At 27.5% G+C, this 23,302-nt stretch overlaps 1 protein-coding gene across 2 annotated transcripts in view; it reads right to left on the bottom strand.

The window, feature by feature from the left end:
- Window positions 1–2,804: 2,804 nt before the first annotated feature.
- The window catches only part of LOC126550855 (AT-rich binding protein-like), a 62,889-nt gene continuing 42,391 nt past the window's right edge, over window positions 2,805–23,302 (bottom strand). The window contains exon 2 of one of the 2 annotated variants that reach the window (XM_050203339.1): window positions 2,805–3,168. The gene's annotated coding sequence lies outside the window, so the exon portion shown is untranslated. The remainder of the gene's footprint in view (window positions 3,169–23,302) is intronic. The other variant, XM_050203332.1, reaches the window with a different exon arrangement.

The following is a 23,302-nucleotide window of genomic DNA, read 5'->3' as shown; positions in this document are numbered from 1 at the left end:
ACTTGTCGAGGATTAAAAACATATGAAAGTATTCGTTAAAATTGAGTAAACGTAGAAATTCCAAAGCTGGTTTCTGATGTTTTTACATACTCATACTGTACAAAAACGAAATCTGATAACCGAAACGATGATCATAAAGTATTAAATAATTTAAAATAAAAAACTCTTATGATGGATATACTTACCGCTGATAGCATGTAAATTATAATATAGCACGGATAAGGTGTTTACCTACATAAATACAAATAATACATCATTTTTCTGATACATTATTACAAAAAAAAAAAACTGTTGTAGGTATATTAATTTATCTTCCACACATATAATTTTATTTTTTAAATATTTGAATTTCAATCTTGAGACGCAAAAATAGTGACACTTGGAAAGTATAGGGATCACGCAATACTCGCGGATGGAGGAGGTGAAAGAAGCGTGCAAGCGATACAGACCCCTACTATTATTATTATAATGCAATCCTATACGTTTGGAATGATGGTTGGAAGGAGGGTAGTGGCATGAACAAGGACCAAATAAACTTACTTGGCGCCATCCAGACGTATAACGGAAGAGAATATCCTGTTGTTGGTAAATGGTATTTGGCATTTCATCAGATCGGAGAGCAACTGTGCAACGGTCATCATTGGCATGGTGTCGGAAGATCATAAATATCGAAGGCAATTTTCAAAGTTTTCATTTGAGAGTGATGCGTGTATTTGAGTTCTACAGCAAGACACATTAGATTGTGTATGTCTACACGCATTAAATTATTATCGAGTACTATAGCGGAACACTGTGGTTACTGTAAAGTTAAATCGAAAATTCAACAATCAAAAACGATTGGCAATTTTACATCCTCAATAATAAATTCATAATACGTTTTGTCGTATTATACACTACGATTACCAATTATAATGTGAAAAATAACTGAAATTCAACACGAATTACACCTGTACCGACCTGTGTTATCGTGTTTAATTCCAATTCGTGATTCATAAGCATTAACATATATAATATAATATATACGATACTATATGTATATATAAAACATTTATTATTAAATTAAAATGATATATTTTATCGTAATCGAAATCGTAACCCAATCCATAATGGTGCCACAATATTGTTTTTGGGTATTGTAAACTAAGATATTTTTATTATCAGTTTTTATATTTTTAAAGAAAAAATATTCTTCTTCTTTTAATTTTAAATAGTTTTTGAATTCTATCAGCATAATAATATAATATAATATATATAATATATATGTATATAGTATATACATATATATATATATATAATTTTGGTATCCGATGTGATAACCTACTTAATATTGGTAGTATACGACCCATAATATCATTTTTATTATTTATTATTATTTTTAATGATTTTTTTACCTGAGTTAGACGTTGGGATACCATTAGTCAAATATTTCTCAAGATTAAAAAAATACAAGTTTAATTTTTACAAGTCTGAAATATATTACCTAGATACTAACACAAAATAGCTGTTCCAAAGCCCGAAATAATGAATAGGTATTGTGGTAGTATACGTAATAAAAGAATGCGAGAGAATGAAAAAAAAACGAATTTCAGATGAGAGCTTTAAAAAGTACATTTCTTTTAAGTGTTAGAATGGTCTATTGAGACTTCTGAAACCTTTATTGCGATATAAACGAAGCCCTTACTTTAATACAGAGTAAATTTAAAAGAAATGCTAGCGATCTATTCGCCTAAACAAACTGTATTTGACGAATTCTTAACTGAAATGAAAATAATAATTTGACAACATAAATTATACGAATTACACTTTGAAGACTATTATAATATAATATAAGAACAAGAGCAATAAAAATATGTGTATACATATTTATTAGGTATTAATAATTCAATTTGTCAACATAATAAGAAGCTTTTTTAAGATAAATTTATAGATATTAAACATTAAGTTAATAGTTCGAACTTTTAAGTATGATTTCCTTAGAGCTCTGTCATTGGTGAACTGTATACCGGATAATGTAAGTTTTTTCTATGTCACGCAATGTGAATAGAATGTTTATACGACCTTAAATTTTCTTGGTAAAATTAATGTTTTGAATTATTAGTGATATTTTTGGTTGTTATTGTCAGCTTATTATTATAATAATTATTAATTCTTTCTTATTGTACTTTACCACTATTTTTACTGTTATAATTACTAATACAAATTTTTTGTTTATTTTGTTTTTTTTTTAATAATTTTATCATCTATGTAGGCAGATTATTTAATTTATATAATTATTAAGTTAAGCAGAAAATAAATAATAATTTATAATAAATAATTTTGTATTTTCCCAAAGGATTTTAATAACCCGTTTAACATAAATAAATAAATAAACAAACAAACAAACAAATAGTTATTTATATTTGAGATGAGTGGAGTATCAAATAAATGTATGCAAAAATGTTAATGGTGAATTCAACTTTAAGTACCACTCTATTTTTCAGTATGTATTCGTAAATAATAACAAATAACTAACAAGAATTGCAATTAATAATTAAAAACATAAAACCTGAAATAAAGAAGGTAGAATTTTCAATTAAATATTTTAAAAAAAATTACTTATTAAAAATGTACAATGACCCGCTAGAGTATATCATTTTTAAGTATGCTACGATCAAAATCCATCTGGAATGAAAAACTATACTCGAGAAATTGACGCTGATAAGTTATATAAGCAGTTTAGATGCAGTAAAATTATCACTAAATTTTTATGCATAAGATGGAAAAATGAACGTAAATAAAAATACAATTATATAAAAAAAATTTTAATAATTTTAATACGAAAATATGTTAACATTACTCAGTATAGTTTAAGTGTTAAGTGTACAGTTTTTGTGTGACTTCATAATATAATAGTTTTTTTTTTCCAATTAGGTATTTCAATATTTGAATATAAATAAATACATTTTAATGCATATTTAATGTATACAAACAAATTAACTATTTTAATAAGTTATACGCAACATTGACGAGTAATTTATAAATTAGTTTGTTTTAACATAGTTGTATATAATTATAAACAATAATTTACTCGCTACGGTTTGTATTTTCATTGACGGTCTGGTGGGAATCGCATCCTTGTTTTTGCCATAATATCCGACTTCACTCTCGGTCCGTATAAAACCGGAAACTCTGGAAAAAATAAATAAATACATTTATTTATATGGTACATGAAAATATCTAATATAAACCGTCGAGGTGAGATAGGACGTTTGCGCGCTACACGGAATATGCATTAAAGTAATCGTCCGCAAAAAAGTCGGTGGCGCGCAATACAATAATAATAATAATAATATCTCGACAAAATAATAATACCGGCGAACATTTGCTGGCCGAGAGCGGAAAAAAATATTCAATTTTTCTTTTCATTTAGCTTTTGTGCGATGTTTATTTTCTTTGGCCGACTTACCGCCACCGCCGAAGGGCGTTACATATATTTTTTTATTATTATTATTATTATTGCTATTCTTATTATACGCACAGTTTGATTGAAAAAAATATGCCAGTACCCGCGGCATCGCCGTTTTTCCGAGTCTTATGCACATGAAGCACACCAATCACGATTTTCTTTTTTCTTTTTTTATTTAACGAATATCACAACAATATCACAATTATTATTGTCAGGCATAACTAGAATACTATTGTTGTGGATAAAAAAATACTATCATTTCGATCGCGGCTATTCCAATTCGTTTAGTACATCATAAATCATAATAATATAATAAATCATAATTCATAACATGTTTGTTAAATAACATACATATATAATAATATATGGAAACTTTACTGATACGCGTTAATTAATACAGTGTATTTTTCACTCTATTTGGAGTATACGTTTAAAAATATTATGAAAAGAAAAACACGATTGTTTACGATCTGAATGACCGCTATGTTTCCACGAATTGTGTACAATAATGCGTATACGTATACCGATATGGCGATATATCATATAAAAACGAATGTTTCTTTGTTTATCCTCTAGCTATATAGACAAAAAAAAACTATTATGAACCCTTATCAATAGATTTTATGAAACTGTGAGGGTGTTTATAGATTATTATTTCAACCCCTATTGGCGTCTAAAGAGTTGGTGGCTTATAGTTCTCACACAAATTTAGTTTTGGCTCACGAAAATTGAAAATTTTTATGTTTATTTAAATAGTATCAAAAATAGTTACAAATCTTATTACTATTATAATTAGTATAAAACTATTGCATACTAGCTGTCGTTCGCGTGATTCACCCCCGTGGGCAGTTGTTTGCAAACCCTGTTGGACCGTGCAAAGCACTGAGCCGTTGTCACATCTCATATACCTACGTCGACAATAATAATTGATTCATTGTCGATTCTATACACACTTTCTGAGGTAGGGTCTGGGCGATTGCTTAATTAGGTACGCTTTAAACAATTATTTTAATATAATATAATATATAGGTTAGGTTAGTTTAAGTCAAAATACGTCGTAATTCAAATTTTACAGGTGAGGCACAAAACTTATTTTGTGTAACTTATTATGTTTTCTTACCGAATTATTCAATACCTCAATTATTTACAGATATATTTTAAAAATAAATAAATATCAAAATCAAATACTAAAAATATACATAATTTGATTAAATAATTACCAACATTTTTTTTTAACACAACATGTCTTACAAGTTTTATATTTGATATTATTTTAAAACGTATAATGACTTCAGTTTTGGCAAAAAACTTATAGGACTTTGTCCCATGAAGCAAACCCGTATTTAAGATTTAACTGAATTGGTTTTTATTGTGTGAATGATAATTTTTATATACATCAATGATAATAATATAGATATCAAATTATAACCATGTTTTAAATGCATTTATGCTTTCAAATTCAAACTGTTTTATATTTTTAAAGCTGTTATTGTACACTTAGAAATTAGTAATACGGCATTGCCCACCTTTCCAGTAAAATATATTTATATACGTAATACGTATATGATTTATCATTGGATATAGTATAATATATTATATTTATTTTGATTAAAATTATAATCCGTTCTTCGTATAAGGTACGATCCTGTCGTTAATTAAAATTACGATTTTAATTAAATTTATATCCTTGTTTGTGTAAAGTAACGTAAATAATTAATCAGTAATCTATTCAATCATCATGACACATTTTAACGACTCGTGTTATACTAAACATAATATATAATATTATATAAAATATATACGTATACTTTATAAACATTTATTGGGAAAAGAGTATTTTTTTATATACACCTATGCATAACTCAATTAATTAATGTTTGTCGTCTTTTCGACTCCTCGAAGTTAGGTTAGTTCAAAAGTTCTTATAATATTAAAATCCGTATCACATTATAATTAAACTTCTTGCGCATCATATTCTAATTCAGTTTAAAATGTTTACTTATAAAATATTTTTATATTTAATTTTAATTTTTAACGTATATACCTACGCATTAATATTATATGTTTCTACTAGTATCACAAATATGCCTGCTATCGTCTAATACGACGTATAGATCCTAAGTTACGTGATGACTATTCAAGTTATTAAACAACCCAATTTGGCTTCAAGATAAGTCCCGAATATTAAACGGTAAACAATGGACGGATCGCCGAGGATCGCCGACGCCATCTCGGAAACTTCGCAATTCTGGCTTCATGCCGTATAGTCTGTATATACTTATATGTATATACATAAATAAGTGTGTATGTACGTGACAAAATAATAATTTTATAGTCAAATCAAACTTTTACCATATAGGTAAAACCACAATTCACCCCCTTCCGATTCCGCTACAAGTGATTCCGAATACACCCTATTGTGTCTACGTCCATACAACCTACCTATATAATATTATATATAACGCATCGCCGATAACTTCTGCGCTGCACCTATTTTCCCGATCGACGGTGGTAGTGTTGTAAACGACCGTTTTTCAAGACGGTCCGTGAGGGTCTTTGTACACGGCCATTAATCAGAACGAGAAAAGGCTTGGGGGAAAAATGCGTTTCCATTTATTCGGCATTATAAAAGCGAAATTAAACGAAACGCCGAACACGCTATACTTTTGAAGCACGCCGATTAATCAACGACCGATGGACGATGTGGAAGGGGTGAGGGTACACGACACGTATAACAGAATGGTATGTACCAGGCATTATATTAATATATTATTTTATCATATACTAACGGTACCGCGCACCTCGTTGCTCGTAAGAAATGCATCTATATTATGAATTTGGTTGCCTATTACTAATATTTAGCATAACGCTTGTGGTTAAATAATATTTTTGAGTTTTTGATCTGCAGGTGTACAGCTGATATTTCTGACATATCAACTTAACACCTAATTATCACTCCAAGCGTTGCCCATCCACAGTTTTTTGACCATTTAAAAGCAGCATTTTTAAAAAAAAATTAGTTTGTTAGGGTGTTAAACTAAATGTTTTTTTCTTTTTTTTATAATTCTTCAAAGTTTCTATCGATTTTCTAATATTTTTTTGTAAATATTACACATATTCATTTTTATGACGAGAGACATAGATGTATAAATTGTTTTCTGAGCTTACACGGAAGCCAGCAACCAAGCAGTTACCCTAATATACTTGGTTGCCCATTAAAATTACGTTTCGTAATTATGTGATTTAAACATTGTTCAATTCGTTATAATATATACTCGTCATTCACAGATGACACGGTGTTCCATTTATGCCTTCTTCATATGCGTATTTTTCGTTTGTTTTAAAAATTAATAACTTGATTGTTAATTTATTTATAGAATCAGAAATAAGTTTAAAATTTTCTCTGCCTGAACAAACGCATGGTGCAACGTTCTTGTATCTCGGTTTTAGTGTACTTTTCAATTCGCTGGAAAATTGTTAATTTTTTTTTTCATATTTTTATTATCATTATTTTTGAATGAACAGAAAAAATTTAAGTTAATACAATATTGACAATTATTCTAGTTTTACCAAGAAAAAAGTTTTAATATTTTTAATAATAAATTTAAATTTATTTTCCTGCAAAGATAGCGCCACTAATATTTTATCACTAAATATTCAGTGTAAGTACAGGAATAGGGCCGATAAAACTATGTTTAAAACCGGCTCTATAGTGTACTTTCATTCAAAAACAAAAAAACTCATGTCATTGGAATACGTGGTTCCCGAGATCATTGCCGTCCAACATTCACATATACATATTATTATTTAAAACATATCCATGTCAACATTTCCAAAAACCAAATTGTAGCATTACCTATTGGGTTCAATTGTGAATCTTAAACCATTCAGGGACCCACTCAAACAAACACAAAAATGTCATCAAAATCGATCCAACCATTTAGGAAGATTTCAGTGACATACATATGCAAAGTGCAGTTAACTTATGCAATATTATTTTCGATTCTATAATATGCGCGTATATAATAATAAATACATAATAAATTAGTAATGAAAAATTATAAATTCAACGACTGCAACAATATTACCACATTCCTACGAAATATATAAGACAAACTATTATATATTATATTTACGAACACCGACTGAATAAATTATCACATTTTCATAAATGTAGTCCGTATGTAGTTACGAAATTATAGACGTTTGTTAATCTCAACTATACAAATGTAAATTAAGAAAATACATATTCCACATTTATTTTATCGAATAACATTTGATAAAATATAATGTATACAAGTACATATTATTATTTGATTTTTTCGCCGATTTAAAGAAAAAAAAATTATAATGTCAAAATACATGTGAAATATACACTAATTAAAATTCAAGTAAAATACAAAATATGGTCTAAATAACACCTAAAAAAGTTAAATATATGAAAAAATAAGCTACTAATTATAAATTACTGTACTGTGGATCTAATTTTTATATAATTTAGCTATAATGGTGGTTTGGATGATTATTGTAAAACATGCTAACTTTTATAAATCCTTAACCCCTATATGCATAATACACATTTTATACATTCTGAATCGTTATTGTATGAGTACTGCTGCAATTATAATATTATATTCCGCGTCGGTAGACGTCGGTTGACGAGCGTGTTCAGAAACGCAAAACTTTCGTTTAGAATCAACGGGTACCTAAATGAGTTTCAAACATTTTAATTTTTCACTTTTTAGGAAACGTTTTTATTACCTACATAAATCCAAAAACCGACAGCAATGGCGTGTTTACGGAGTTTCGCCACCACTCTTCATATTATATTGTAGGGACCGGGGAGACCAACAAACGTATTGCATTGCACATATACATTTACACAGTTGCACATTATAAAAAGTTTTCGAATAAACATGTTATTGTATAAATTCGCAGCAATCTTTTATTTTTTAATTACTCCATAATATAACATAAACAACGTAGTGCACTTATTATTCGTGCTAATGTCGTACGCCTTTGCCCCTCGATAGTTTAAAAACTAAAAAATTCCACCAATCTTTAAAAATAAAAAAATAAATTAAATTACGTCTCAGCTATACGCGTATTGTCGCATTTGTGTCGATCACAGATGAATTCGATTCCAATTTTAAATGGGTTTAAACGAAATACATTTTTATCCATATTATATTATACTTCACTACAATACATTTTATTTTTTTCTCACACCTGTTTACTTCGTATACATCTATATTAAATGCTTCAATGTGTATATGATTTTCTTTCTAGGCCGTAATATGTTTACACACATACATATATACATACACATTATATTACGTTCTCGTTTAGTTTGTTCATCGTGGCGAGTGAATTGTGACGTAAGACAATATAATGTTCATTTCGGTGACACTCGCCCGAGACACTTCTTTTATATATTCGTTTTAAGTACGTGAAAGTCAATAACTACTGTATGTACACAAGCGATACCCTCTACACCCCGCAACTAAACCTCCGCACGGTTCATCGTAGCTGACATCGATTATAACTCGAACTCGTCAAAACGGAACTTTCAATACTCGCCTGGATATGCCAAAATTTCGGACACAAAATTACTAAAACTTTCTTCTTATAAACCTATAGCTATCGGCAAAAACGACGCGCATCGCGGCGTACGGAGATAGTTTGACTTTAAATATTATCATCTATCATCCGCTATTAAAAATTTCGTACAAATCTTGCGAATCTCGACTTGACGTAAATTCTCTTTTTCCCCTATAACCACTCTAGAAATGGTATGACGTCGTTTTATTCGATGCAATTGTTTATATGACACAGCGGTGGTATGTAAAAAATATGTTGTAATGTCACGGGATAAGACAATTCAATTTAAATTTTTTACGTAACGTTGCATTATACACAAGGACAAAGATAAATTATATTCTTGCGCAGGTTAGGTTAGTTTGTTATGTATTACATTTTTTAATACTGTATACAACTTAGATTGAAAAATAACAAAGAAGTATTTAAACTAAAATTTCTCTCTGTAATTAAAATCTTCAAACTTCTGAAAGTATAATTAAACAACATAGTAATATGTTAATAACACTTAATAAAATACTCAACAAACGAATAAAAAAAATTATTTTGGTTAACATTATTTATTGTAGTTTTTGTTATAGGTATAAGAGTATAAAATATAAAGATAGGAGTGGTTACTACGTATATTTTTTATGTATAAAATACATTTTTATTACAATTTTACGTAACGTAATATAATTTTATTAAATACACGAGAATCTTTTGGATTACTATTACTTTCAAACACGACTCAAATCCTTATAATTCTATATTCTGGAAATCACCTCTTGTCATTATACTTTAAGTGAACGTGCGTTTAGAGACTTATAGATTTAGAAAGCAATTGACATATTTTTCGCACAAGTATATTTTGAAATCCGGGAAATGTTTATAGCTTCATTTTTCAGCCTATATTATTATTAGTTCCTATAGGATTTCTCACACAAAAATTTCGTTTTAACTTAAGAATTCAAAACATTTGTTTGTTTATAAATAGGGTTATGATTGATTATACAAACATAAAAAATTTCTATATTTAATCTATATAAATCTATCCGATTTTGATGAAAATTTCGGATATTGTAATTTGTAGGTATCTCGGATAGGGATATCAGAAAAGTTTGGAAAGTACTTTGAACCGCGTTCAAAAATAGTTGTGTTACCTATTCCACCATAAGTGGATTAAAAAATATCGGTAAAATGATTTCACTATGCGAGAAATACCGACGCCAATTTTTTTATAAGCTGAAGTACACTAAAACTGAGATGTGATTTATTTTATATTGGTTAATTTTTTTTTACAGACGAAGTCAGGTTATATAGTTAGTATATTATGATAAATGTGGGTTGTAGATATACTTCAAATATAATATAGACGGTTGTATCTTGTGTATATTAAAAAAAAAGTATCGGACAATTTCGACCACAGAGATTTTGTTTTCCTATTTCCGGTTTATAGGATATTAATAAGTACGTAGAAATAGGTAATGCCTACGTTCGATCTTTAATAAAGTTTTGCGAAAACCAGTGTGCGGTTCCGAATGCCAGCGCGCACATCAAAAAAGTATATACAATAACGACAATGAGCATAACGACGACGGCGCTACAATGTTATTATTGTGTCGATGATTTTTATTATTTTCTGACACGAATATATATTGTTATTATACATTTCGGTCGATATAGCATTATATATGTAGGTATATAGTACGGCCATTTGGCGTTCAATAGCGCCCGTTATTACGACCCAAAGACAAAATACCACGCACCGCGTTGTATTATAATATTTGGGTAGGTACAGTAGGTACACATACTATACGTATATATATCCGGAAAAAATATTGACGGTAAAAATATATACAATAACAGCAACGTTTGAACGATGTATAAACGAGGAGATAGTGTGTGTGTGTGTAAGTATCTAAAGAAAAATGTGTGTGTGTGTGAGTGCATATATATACATTTTGAAAATGTTAAAAATATTGTATATTTAAAAAAATAAAAATAAATCGTGGTTTTTTGCGAAACTTCCTGTGATATCTATTCGACGAAATATTATAATGTACATCGGTTCGATCATATCATAATAACATAATAATATTATTATACACAGTAGAGGGAGGGAAAGACCGGAATGGTCCCTTCGTTCTTCGCACACCCTGATGCAGACTGTATTATTCCGGCCGTGAGTACATAATAATAATATAAACGTACACGCCGCCATCCGCTGCGGTTAACAACATAATAATATAAACAAAAAATAAAAATAAAAAATAATAATAATGGCAAACAATGAATAATAATTTTACTATATAATAGAACTATTATACCATTCCGTTTAACGGCAAAGCTCGGGTAATCGGTTTTAAATACCGTATTGACCCTGAACTGTGTTTATTTGTGTTTAGTGTATACAATGTATATATACGTACCTATACCTATTATGTGGACGTGCGTTAAAACGGATAAACGGAATAGATAATAATAATAATAATAATAATAAAGGGATGCATTCGTGCAATCAACTGACGATTGTCATATAAACTAAACAAATTCAAGTTTGTATATTGTACGAAAACGAGAGCAAATATTAAGGTTCTCGTTACACTGTGATAAATAAACTACGTATAAAATAATCTGTTGTATGGATGGTATTATATATTTTGTATTTACTTCATCCGTACAGAACACAAGCGATCAGGTTTTCAGGTAAGTGTAAAACTAATAATTAATATACTTATTATTATTATTATCATCATATTATATCATATATGGTTCAACGACGGTATTCTCGTATTACAGACGATACGTTGCACAGATTTATATTAGAGATTCGATGTATCAAAATAGTGACTGCGATCGTTGCGGCCGTCTGTACGATTAACTCAAATTAGTTTTGAGTACCTAAGAGTTTAGCGACAATGAAATATAAAATAGACAGCTAAATTAATTCTGAGATATTCTTTAGAAAAAATAAACACTCATTATCCAGAAAAATATTAAAGCTTTTGAAAATGACCATAATTTTCAAACTCATTAAAAAACAACACTTTTTGTTTTTAAGGTTTTATTTTTTTTTTTAATGACAACATAAATTTAAAATTAATTCAATTTCATACTCCAAAACAGAATATATTTTTGGAAAGTTTTATGAAAACAAATTCAGAGAATTCATTAAAAGTTAATTAGTTATAAGTAGGTTTCTAAAGTTTAGATAAATGAAATAGTAGACCAAAATTGTATTAACACTGTACACTCCACTCCTCTGATCTAAATTTCAAACACTATTGTAACTACTCGTTCCAAATTTAATTTTGATGCACACAAAATCTCAAAAACGTATCCTGATTCAGAATAAGAAATTAAAAATGTATACTATCTATCAAAAATGTAAAATATTTAAATAAAAATATGACTTTTTTGAAAGCTAATGCGTTGTTGACAAAAATCCTTACAATATAGTACTGTTAAAATATCTATCCTGTATATTATTATATTTTAATTAAGATAAATGGGAAAAAGGTTAACTGGAGAAATATTTATAGGCTTTTATAAGTTTACAAGTATACCTACTACTAAACTTGCATTTATAAAAGTACAAACAATGATTTCAATTTATCTTTTATTTATTCTTTTAAAAGAATATTTTGATTTTTCTGTTTATGAAATAGTAAAAGGATTATAACTTATAAAATATTAATTAGGTTCATCCATAAAATAATACGAACAACCTTCCTAAATAATTATTAATTTAGGTCAAGTAATAAAACAAACAATCAAAAACTGATCTCCGTGACGATAGTAATGTAATGTTAGTCAAAACTCAAAAGACATGTTTCTCGTCCGTCCGTTGTATATAACTGTAATAATGCTACTTGACATTGACTAATGACTACAATATTGTTTTACTATTACATATTTGATTGTACTTCTACCATATTAAGTCTACAACTATTTTCATACACTCTTTTTTATTATTATTATATAATAATACTAACATTTAAATATCATACTATGATACTTCATATACTATAACAGGTAGGTACTATAGCGAAATAATATTAAACATTTCAATTTACTTTACGTTATATTGGATTTCAAGAAAAAAACATAAAAAACTTTGATCTAAAGAATATTTTACATCGTGTACTATAATTAGGTACCTAATTTTCATTTATAGTTAAAAAAAAAAAATGTTATTTAATGGCAATATGATGAAATTGACGTCAATGCGTGATTCTTGTTATTTTCATCTTGATGACTGATGTTTGATGGGATATTTGATTAACGATTGGCTATCGATGTCAATAACTATGCACTCATCGTCATCATCTTCGTTATTACGTTAAAACCGTTCGGTTATCGTTTTTTTTTTTTTACATTATAATTTGTAAATTTTGTTGTAATAATGAAACAATAAATAAATAAATTGCTGATGTAATTTACGTATAAGCGTGATCGGATGGACCATAAATAAAAAATAAAATACAAAATATATTCTACCAGAAATGATGATGAGGAACAACTTAATAACAGTAATATTATTCTGACGCGACTCTATGGTTTAAGTGTCGTTTAAAATAAAATTTAAATCAACCGTCCTTAAACAAATTACATTTATTGCACATTTTAAAAACGCAAGACCTTCAACCGGCCTTATTAAACAACAGTGCGTTTATATATATATATATATATTATATTATTTTACTATCTCTCTACGATATTTCAATTGTATATTATATATCATCAAATATAAACACACTATATAATATAATATACCTTCAACGATGCAGTTTTTTTTATGTTTTTCGGACTTTATATTATATGGTACGTAGTCAGGGCGTTGTTTTTTATATTCACCCTGATATACTGCAATAACATCAACAATGTGTATTGTTTATGTCTTAAGCCAAAAAAAAAAAATGTATATATATATATAGTGTATGTATATAATAATATAAGTAAATAAATAAAAGTTTCCAACTCGACTCGAATGCTCGTGTTCTCGAAAAAAAATAAAATAAAAATAAAAAAAAATATCGGTGCACTTATACGTGGTATACGGTATAGTGTACCTATATACGCGATTACACACGGACTGCAGAATTATATACCTATACCTACCATGCTGTATATATATCTCCGGGGCCTACGGTTAGCGTATATATTTTTGACGTCTCGGCGCCGTGATGGGACCAATAAATTTTCGCCAATACGAAACGAACCGAAACTTTGTTTCGGAATTATGGCCAATAAACTTTACCGCAATACCTACCTAATATAATAATGGATAAAATGTATATTACGCATATTTATATATTATACATCACCCGTCATTTTTACACTTTCCAAACGGAGTTTTTCCTGGAAAAAAGAGTATTATACTACAGGATATACCGAATGATCCAATTATTAAGACAATATTATTAGATTAAGACACTTCTTATTATTTCAAAAACTATTGACGTTTTCAAAAAATATTTTGTGATTTTAAGACTAAAAAAATATAATATGTTTTAAGTATTTTTATCATCATACCTAACTATTATTTTTAGTTGTATACGTTATAGTGGAGTGATACATGAATAACACGCACAATTTTGGTCAACTTCTCCATCATTCGTCTAAACTTTAAATACTTATAAGTTATAGCTGTAATAAACTATTCTTCGAAATTTGATTTTCATAGATCGAAATACTCCAAATGACATTCTGGTTCTGAATATGAAATTAAAAATATAATATGTTATAATCGTTCAAATAATAACCAAAAAAAAAAAAAAAACTTAAAAACGATATCGATAAAAATAGTAAAAATAAATAATATTTTCGAAAACGTTAGTGTTAACTGATGAATGTCTTGAACGTTAAATGAATCCCTCTGTATATATATATATATATGTAATTAAAAATTATTATACTATTAAATTATAAGTATTGTGGGTGATATAGGGTTTAATATTTTTTCTATGTAAAATAATTGTTTTGACGTCATTTTCAATCGATATAATAATAATAATGATGATAATAATAATAATTGTACGGTATTGAAAGAAACCTTAAAACGTGTATACCACGGCTGATTGCAGGAGTCATTAAAAGCGTCGTATAATTAAAAAATAATATAAAAGCGCGCGCTTACTGAAAGTATCTGGTAGGTTCCTACTTGTATATACATAATGCACATAGGTATAAAACATATTATATCACACTGGGCAGCTCACTCGGACAAGTGTGTTAGTGGCATTAGTTTTCGTGCGTTAAATTGTGTGTACGTAATGTGTTCAAAGTCATTATAATTAATGCGAAAAATTAAAATCGTGTCTGTGTAATAAAATAAGTTTCCGCTACCTAATTACGATGCGCGTTTAATATTATAATCAACCGCGTAATAGCGAGGGGTTTCTGAGAAACATGTTTTTCACTGTCACAATTATATTTCAGCTACGTCATTTCGTATAAATAATTAAATTTAAATTGCAAAAAGTTGGATTCACTAGTAAATACGTACGTTTAAAAAAAAATTACAAATGTCAACTTTAATGTGTCTTCTGATAGAAACGTAATGCTTTATAATAATAATAATAATTAATAATAATCAATAATAACAAGCACTTACAATTAAATTATTATTTAACCAGTCCTTCAGAAAATTAAATTTTATTTTTGTATACATTAACAACGTCAGAAATAATATACAGTGGATCGTTCGTTTTGAATTTTATGCCATATTTAATGTAAAATTGCAAAAACGCACGCTACAATGGGAGTGTTATGGTATTTATAATAGTTTTAAACAACTTTATGCATAATAATTTATTAAATATAATAAACAAACAAAATTCATTTGGAATATCGAATATCCAGACACAGTTTATTACACTAGATCAAATTGATTATGAAAAGAGACTAACGTGTGCCTACAATATTTCATTAAGTTCTCTAAGTTTGACATTAAAACAAATAAGTATAACATTATATTATATCGTTTATACTTAAATAGTTGAATGTCCTTAATGTGACATTTAAATAAATGTTTGACGTGCTAATAAATCCTAGAGTAACAAAAGCATTAAAAAATATTTCACAATATCGATAAATACTTAGTAAATTATATATTTACAATGAGTATGTAATTACTATGAATTATCTGATCTGCAAATACGAAAATAATAGAGAAGAAATTATAAATATACAAACATATTTTGTATAAATGTTGAGTTATGTACTCTCACCAATGGATAAAGTTTTTCTGCTCTAAATATTTCAAAAGATAAAAATATATTTTGTGATGAAATTAATTATTCATTGTGCTTTATTTATATACGTTAAGTATCTCTGTTATTCTTTAATAAAAAAAAAAAAAAATGATTAATTAAGTTATAGTCTTTTTTTTTAACAAAAGTTATAATCTTTAATAGCGATTATAATTAAAATAATATTTTAAAAGTGTGCTAGAAATTGAATCCCATTCCCTTCTCGTCCTCTATATATACGCCATCTGTTTATATTAGGTAAAATAATATTAAAATAAATGCCTAACCAAATAATTTTCCAAAATAACAATTTATGAAGTAAATATTATATTCAAAATAATAAAAATTGTTCAAAAAATGTACAAGCATAAAATCAAACTGTAAAATAAATTCCATTTAAAATAACCGTTCAAACTGCAGTAGCGTAAGTGCTGCACGATTTCAATGAACAAATAATATACGAGTACGTGATACCTATATCGAATCAATATTGTGTTGTTATCTAGAGTTTAAATTTAAGAATTTTCATAATATTTTTTTCTTTATAAAATTTTAGCAAACTTTATAATACTACCATGTGTATCTTGTATTATGGTAGCAATTGTAAAGGTCGACCGACAATCGTATTTGGAAAGACTGAATAATGGAGCGGTTGAAACTGCAGTTGTCAAATAAAAATGATTATACGCGATTTCAACGATTTGACCTTTTACTCGTCTACAATAACAAAATTTTAGCATTATCTCTGGTGGCTAACCCAAAACGTGTGAATACTACAAAATGCGAAAAATACAGAATGACCACGGATATAAAAGGTCCATAGAAACATGAGTGTATCGCTAATGTTCAAATCGTTTATCAAGTATTTTATTCGACTCGATATAACTTGAATTGACGGAAAAACGGCGAGAGTTCAAAAATATTTCAGAAAGTTTTGGATCTTGCATCGTCGTGTCATGTGGTCCAATTGTAAGATCCGATTTTACGGTGTCAATAGATTATATTACGTATAAGTGGAAAATACGAGAGCCGTGGTATCTACTGATCAATACATATAATATTAGGTATATCGATATCGGAATTTAGTGTACAAAAAAAATATTTAATCGTTATCATTTACTCGGTATTGAACGTTTAACCGACTTAACCGAAAAACGTATAAAAAAAATAGATTAAGAATCGAATGTAACGGTGCGTGTTTGAGCAGGACATTATTATGATGAAAACTGACGTTTAAGAAAATGCCAGGAGACATTTAAAATGAAACAAACGCAAAAACCTTTAAATTCTTTGTATTGACTTTTTTCAACATTTAGAACCGAAACTAGGACAGTGACAATTTTGTCTTCTATACACACAATGACATTTATTGTACAAAATTTAAGACAAGACAATTTTTCAAAACAAATACTACATTTATTTTTATTAAAACGTATATATTCAACAATAGCTTTCATAACTTTTTAAAAATAATTTATCTCCATACAATATATAGTTACAAATTATAATAACATTGTATAAATTATTGTAAATAATTCTCACAAATAATTTTAAAAATACCTTTAGTAAACTATTAAACGACCCATAACATCATAATGGCATTAAAAATCTACATGATTATAATAAAAATTTAAAAAAATGTAATGCTGTTGTTGACCTAATATTATAATAGATTGATAAAAAATAAAGCAGAAAAGCATATGAAAAGTTGAATGTATAATATATTCCAATTGAGGCAAATGGCTATATTACATTCCAATGTTAAGTTTAGATTTTTTTTTAATGTAAAACTTTGTAGCAATATGCCCTAGAGGATCTCTGAAAAATAATCTCATCACGAATTGAGGAATTAATTGCTTGATTTTTAGAACAAGAGAACTTTTTTAACAACTTTTCTTTGAAAAGAATATAACACGCCAACTTTATATACTTTAAAACCATCCCAAATTATATTTTGTCCGCGTACATTCGACTAGTTGGGAATACATTGCGCATAGGTTAAATAAAACGAGATGCACCAAAAATATTGTAATAGTAATCATAGCAATTTTCGTCTTTATTACGGTATAGTCGAATAATTTAACCGGTCGGAAAACACCTCGACGGCTTAAAATGGGTATTACACAACGTTTTAATACCGCGGTGTGGTCGATATTTGAAATACTCCTTTACTACACCCCTACCAATTTCCCGACCCGTCTCATTCTCCGGCCATAATTGGTTTTCTTGACACGAATTTCGGATTAAAAATGATAAAATAAAATACGCGACCGGAAGCCGGTGGTAAGGGTTGGATGGAGCATTGTTAGCACAGTCCCTCTTCACTTCAGTTCCCTTTTCCCTTCTTTTTTTGAAACTTGCACCGTTCGGATCTGAAGTAGAATGTAAAGGACCGTGTATTCTTCAGAATTTTTTTTTGTCGTCATCGTCGTCAAAACGCGTTCTCAAGATGAGTACATTATAGAGAATTAAGCGCAAGAAAAAAAAAATATTATAATAGGTATAATAGACGTCAAACGACAAGTATTGTGGGATTGTGGGTCTATGTTAAAGTTTATAAGTCAAAGTGACATTTTTATATCACAATATAAATGCTGGGCTCAGCTATAACCTTTGTGGCATATTTTGTTTCTATATAATTATTGGAAAATATTATAACAGCCTAAGGTAGTACGTGCATTTGCACGCTATAATATTATATAATATGCGCTATACATAAAAATAGATGATTCAGTGATTGTGATAATAGTTGTCTAGTCACACCACATATCCAGTTGTATTGTGTATCCATCCATCCATTATTTACTATAGCACCAAGATAGTTACAGTTGTTGATATTGAGAAGTAACTAATTAAATAATAATATTTGAATGTTACAGTTAAATAAATAAATAATTGTACAACAACAATTCCACTCAAAGTAAATTCATACTAGTTTGTATTAAAGTATGAATGTTATTATATAGAGTCATACAAAACAATATTAAAAATTAGGTAGTAAATTATTAATGTAAGCGAATTGTTTTTAGATAGTACACGAATTTAAGGTTTTTGCGTTTGTATTAAAATACCTACGTTTACGACCCGAAAATTTAGCACGATTGAATGTGAACTTTTCTAATTTTTTTTTTTTTATTATTTACTCGATGATGTTCCCAATTCTTAGATAAATGAAAATAAAATAAAAATCAATTTTCTACATCTCTTAACTACTTGTCTTGTTTATAGATCGTATTTTTGTGTTATCCTCTATGTGTGAACTACATGCTACAGTAACTAAAGAGTACGTTTTTTTTAGTACTTCAATACTTTCGGGTGATGTGGATACAAAAATACCTGCGTGTAGTTAGAACCATCGACAAAATATCGAATTCTCAGAGGGTATTTTCCGTAAATGAATATACTATAATGATACGATATTATATGATAATAATATCGTTTATCATGGTGTATACGCATTTTAAAATAATATAACAATACACGGATGTTCAAAATAATTTTAAAGTATTCCGGTCAAAATCAATACAAAGTGGAATCAGGATTTGAAGTACCTAGTTGAAGCGTACCAATAACATATTTCACTATGGTGGTGCATATTATACAATCCTTAATGCAAGCACAAATATTATAATATAATTATGCAAAAGATTAATAATTATATGTATATGTAAAGAGAGTAATGTTTATATTATGTTTAAACATATATGTATCGTCACCGTTGGACTTTGTACATTTGCGTAACAAACGCTGCAAAAGGAGGTCGAACATCTATGGTTAGAACAAACGTCGAAACGACATGGTTCGGGATTGTTACTAACCTTACAACAGCGTTTCCCCATTAGCGAAATGTGGTTTATATAACGTCAACATTTCACGAAAACTCTTAAAGAGACTATTTGGAAAAAAAATAAACACGCGTTTTCCCCGAATAAACGGCATTCGACGCTCTCTTCGAAATTACATCCCTGATCTTTATAGTACAATTTATTGCTCGCTAAATATAATATTTAATATATATTATTGCACTTCGTCACTTACGAAAATAAAATTATTTTTGTCATTGTACATTTTTTTAAATTTTTTCACTCCGATATTTGAGTATTATTTTCACCACCAATATTTTAGAATATTTTAGACTCCGATAAGTGGAGAAGAATAGTTTCCGATAGTCAACTCAATTTAATTTATACTTTGGAAGATAAAAATTAGAAATTGTTCGATGCTTTCAAAATAATCGGAACGAATAGAGGGAGGAAAATACGAATATTTATTAAAATTATAATACATATTATTATAACTGTTGGTATTTATAATAGTTTCAGCTCACGATCGTTTTTCATCGTATACAATAATTTATCATTGAATTCAAAATTAACACATCAATTCCATTACTCAACGACGAAGTACAGGTACACTTGACACTTCTTACTGCACAATACTACGATTGCCTACTTAACGGATTTTTATATAAAAATAAAATTATAACTTTAAATTTAATTTTCACTCTATAGGATTATATAATAATTATTAATTTAATTATTATAATAGCAATTATACATAAATTATTATTTATTTTTTTAATGTTTACTACACTTTAATATTCAAATTATATATTATAGGTACCTATATTAAAAAAATTGTTAATGGTATTTTAACTTGTTTAAAATACGTGAGTTACCTCAATTTAAAAATATATTACGTTAAAATAATAGTAAATACTTTATTAATTATTTTTATAATTCATGGGCATACGATGGTTTTACCGACATACGCATTACATATTTAATTCTCAAAATAAAGTTTTAAAAATTATCGACGTACATAATATTAGGAATTTATGATTGTAAAAAATACAACTGAATTTATTGTTATTATTTTTATATAAATAGAAAAATATAGTATAATAAGAATTTGAAACTTTTCCCCATTGCCTTTCAATTTGTAGACAACACCATATATTTAACACGATTCAACAGTTCTGCAGTCGTTCGACTGTGTTTCTCAAACACATAACGTAAAGCCACAATAAAATGATGGAATCCATTATTCCCCCTGGAAAATGACTTGTCCTAAAATTCAATTTTATAGGCTTGAATTGAGCCAGGAAGTCTTGTTTTGTATTTTTGGTCAACAATACAAAAACTGATTTTCCATAAACTGAATTCATCCAACAAATATATTATACGATATTGTATTATTTAGACATCACTGAATTTGAATTTGATTTCATTTATTATGTACACAAAGAATGATTTTTTTTATTTTTTAATTACACAATCTATACAAAGTATAAGTACAATAAGCATTAATGATAATGAAGGTATACATAGATATTGAACTATTTTGAAGACTTTAATTGGATAAGCCACCTACTGAAGACACTCCTTACTGTTATACTACACAAACTATGATGATTATAGTATTATTATTTTAATTCAGCATATATTCGAACTATCGGCAATATATTTGTAGGTATGCGTTAAACAATTATTAATGTTTTTCTTGATATAAATAATTTGAAATGCGTAAAACTACTTGAAATATTTTTTACATTTTAGACTTACATAACTAAAAATCAAAACTAACGAAATAAACTTTCGGTTTAAACTAATAAATTTTCTTAATTGTTGTTTCTCCATTATATTGAGATTTGAAATGATATTATTATTACTAGCGTTTATTATAGCATGTATAAGATTATACTTTACAGTTCCTCAGTATCATTATACTCGTGGAATCATTTTTGCACATTATATTATTGTATATGATAATAATATAATCGTAATATATTTTATATTTTGAATTAATTTATGTTTCTCTAATACTACAAAATATACATTATTACAAATATTATGAGCGTATAATTTTGTATAATAATATAACTTTACATATGAATTACAAATATGAAACAATTCATATATTAATAAATAAATAATAATATAATCTGTATTTACTGAAAATTACAATTTATAATATACTACTATATACCTACTATTTAGGTAAAATAAATGTTTATAGTTGTTTTGAAAATCAAATAAATTTAGTAATCTAAACTCTTCACACCAATAACACCAATAGGATGTAGTCGCGGTTAGGTATAATGACGTAACTATTTTACTTTTAATACCATATTATCAGGGTTCGTCGTACAATTTCAAACAGAAAAATAAAGGTACTAAAAACATTATCACAAGACACAATGTATTTAGACAACAATAATAGTAAACACACTATCTAAAGTTAACTGGATATGTCTCATCAATGAACTCAAGACATTAAATTTACACGAATATAAAAATAAAATTATACTATATTATTATCTAAAGACTTTTTTTAGATAAAAAAATATTTACTTTTTAATTAATTATGTGCATAAAAATACTTGATATTAAATATATATATTATACATACAATCAGTGTTAAAAAAAAAATATTTTCAAAAGATCAATTGAAATTTTATATTTTTATATGAACTCTGTTAGTTATTTTTTTTATACGATGCTCCATTGCGTTATTGAGTACTTATACTCGCTATACATTTATTCTTATTAGGTATATGAAATCTAATTAAATTTACAAGTGACAAAACCTTTTAAGCTAACATTATTATTATATGAACGTATATCATTATATTTAATTATTGAAATTATTAAGCATGTGCTATAAGCTATAGTTAAGCAATTTAAAATTTGATGATTATGATGTCTTTTAAATTAATTTAATTTAAACTTAAATATATTTATTTCCATTTTTATTATCTATAAGTCAATTTTGCAGTATAAAAATATTGGTTAATTTAAGTCTAAGAACTCTATTTTACTTTAATTATTGTTTCATAAAAAAAACACAGACAAAAAACCAAGGTTATAGCTTAACACAATAGTTCTATTTTAGAGTTTGAGCGAAGCGATGAATGTATTGATTTTACAATAATGTGTGTTTTGTGTGTGAAAACACATTTTCAAGAAGTAAAAAAAAAAAAAAATGGTTTAGATTGTCAACTTTATGAGTGGTTTCGAATAGC

Source organism: Aphis gossypii, chromosome 1 (assembly GCF_020184175.1).
Source record: "Aphis gossypii isolate Hap1 chromosome 1, ASM2018417v2, whole genome shotgun sequence".
NCBI lineage: Eukaryota > Metazoa > Arthropoda > Insecta > Hemiptera > Aphididae > Aphis > Aphis gossypii.
The sequence above is the reverse complement of the archived record's forward strand: the minus strand, read 5'-3'. Positions and strand labels throughout refer to the sequence as shown.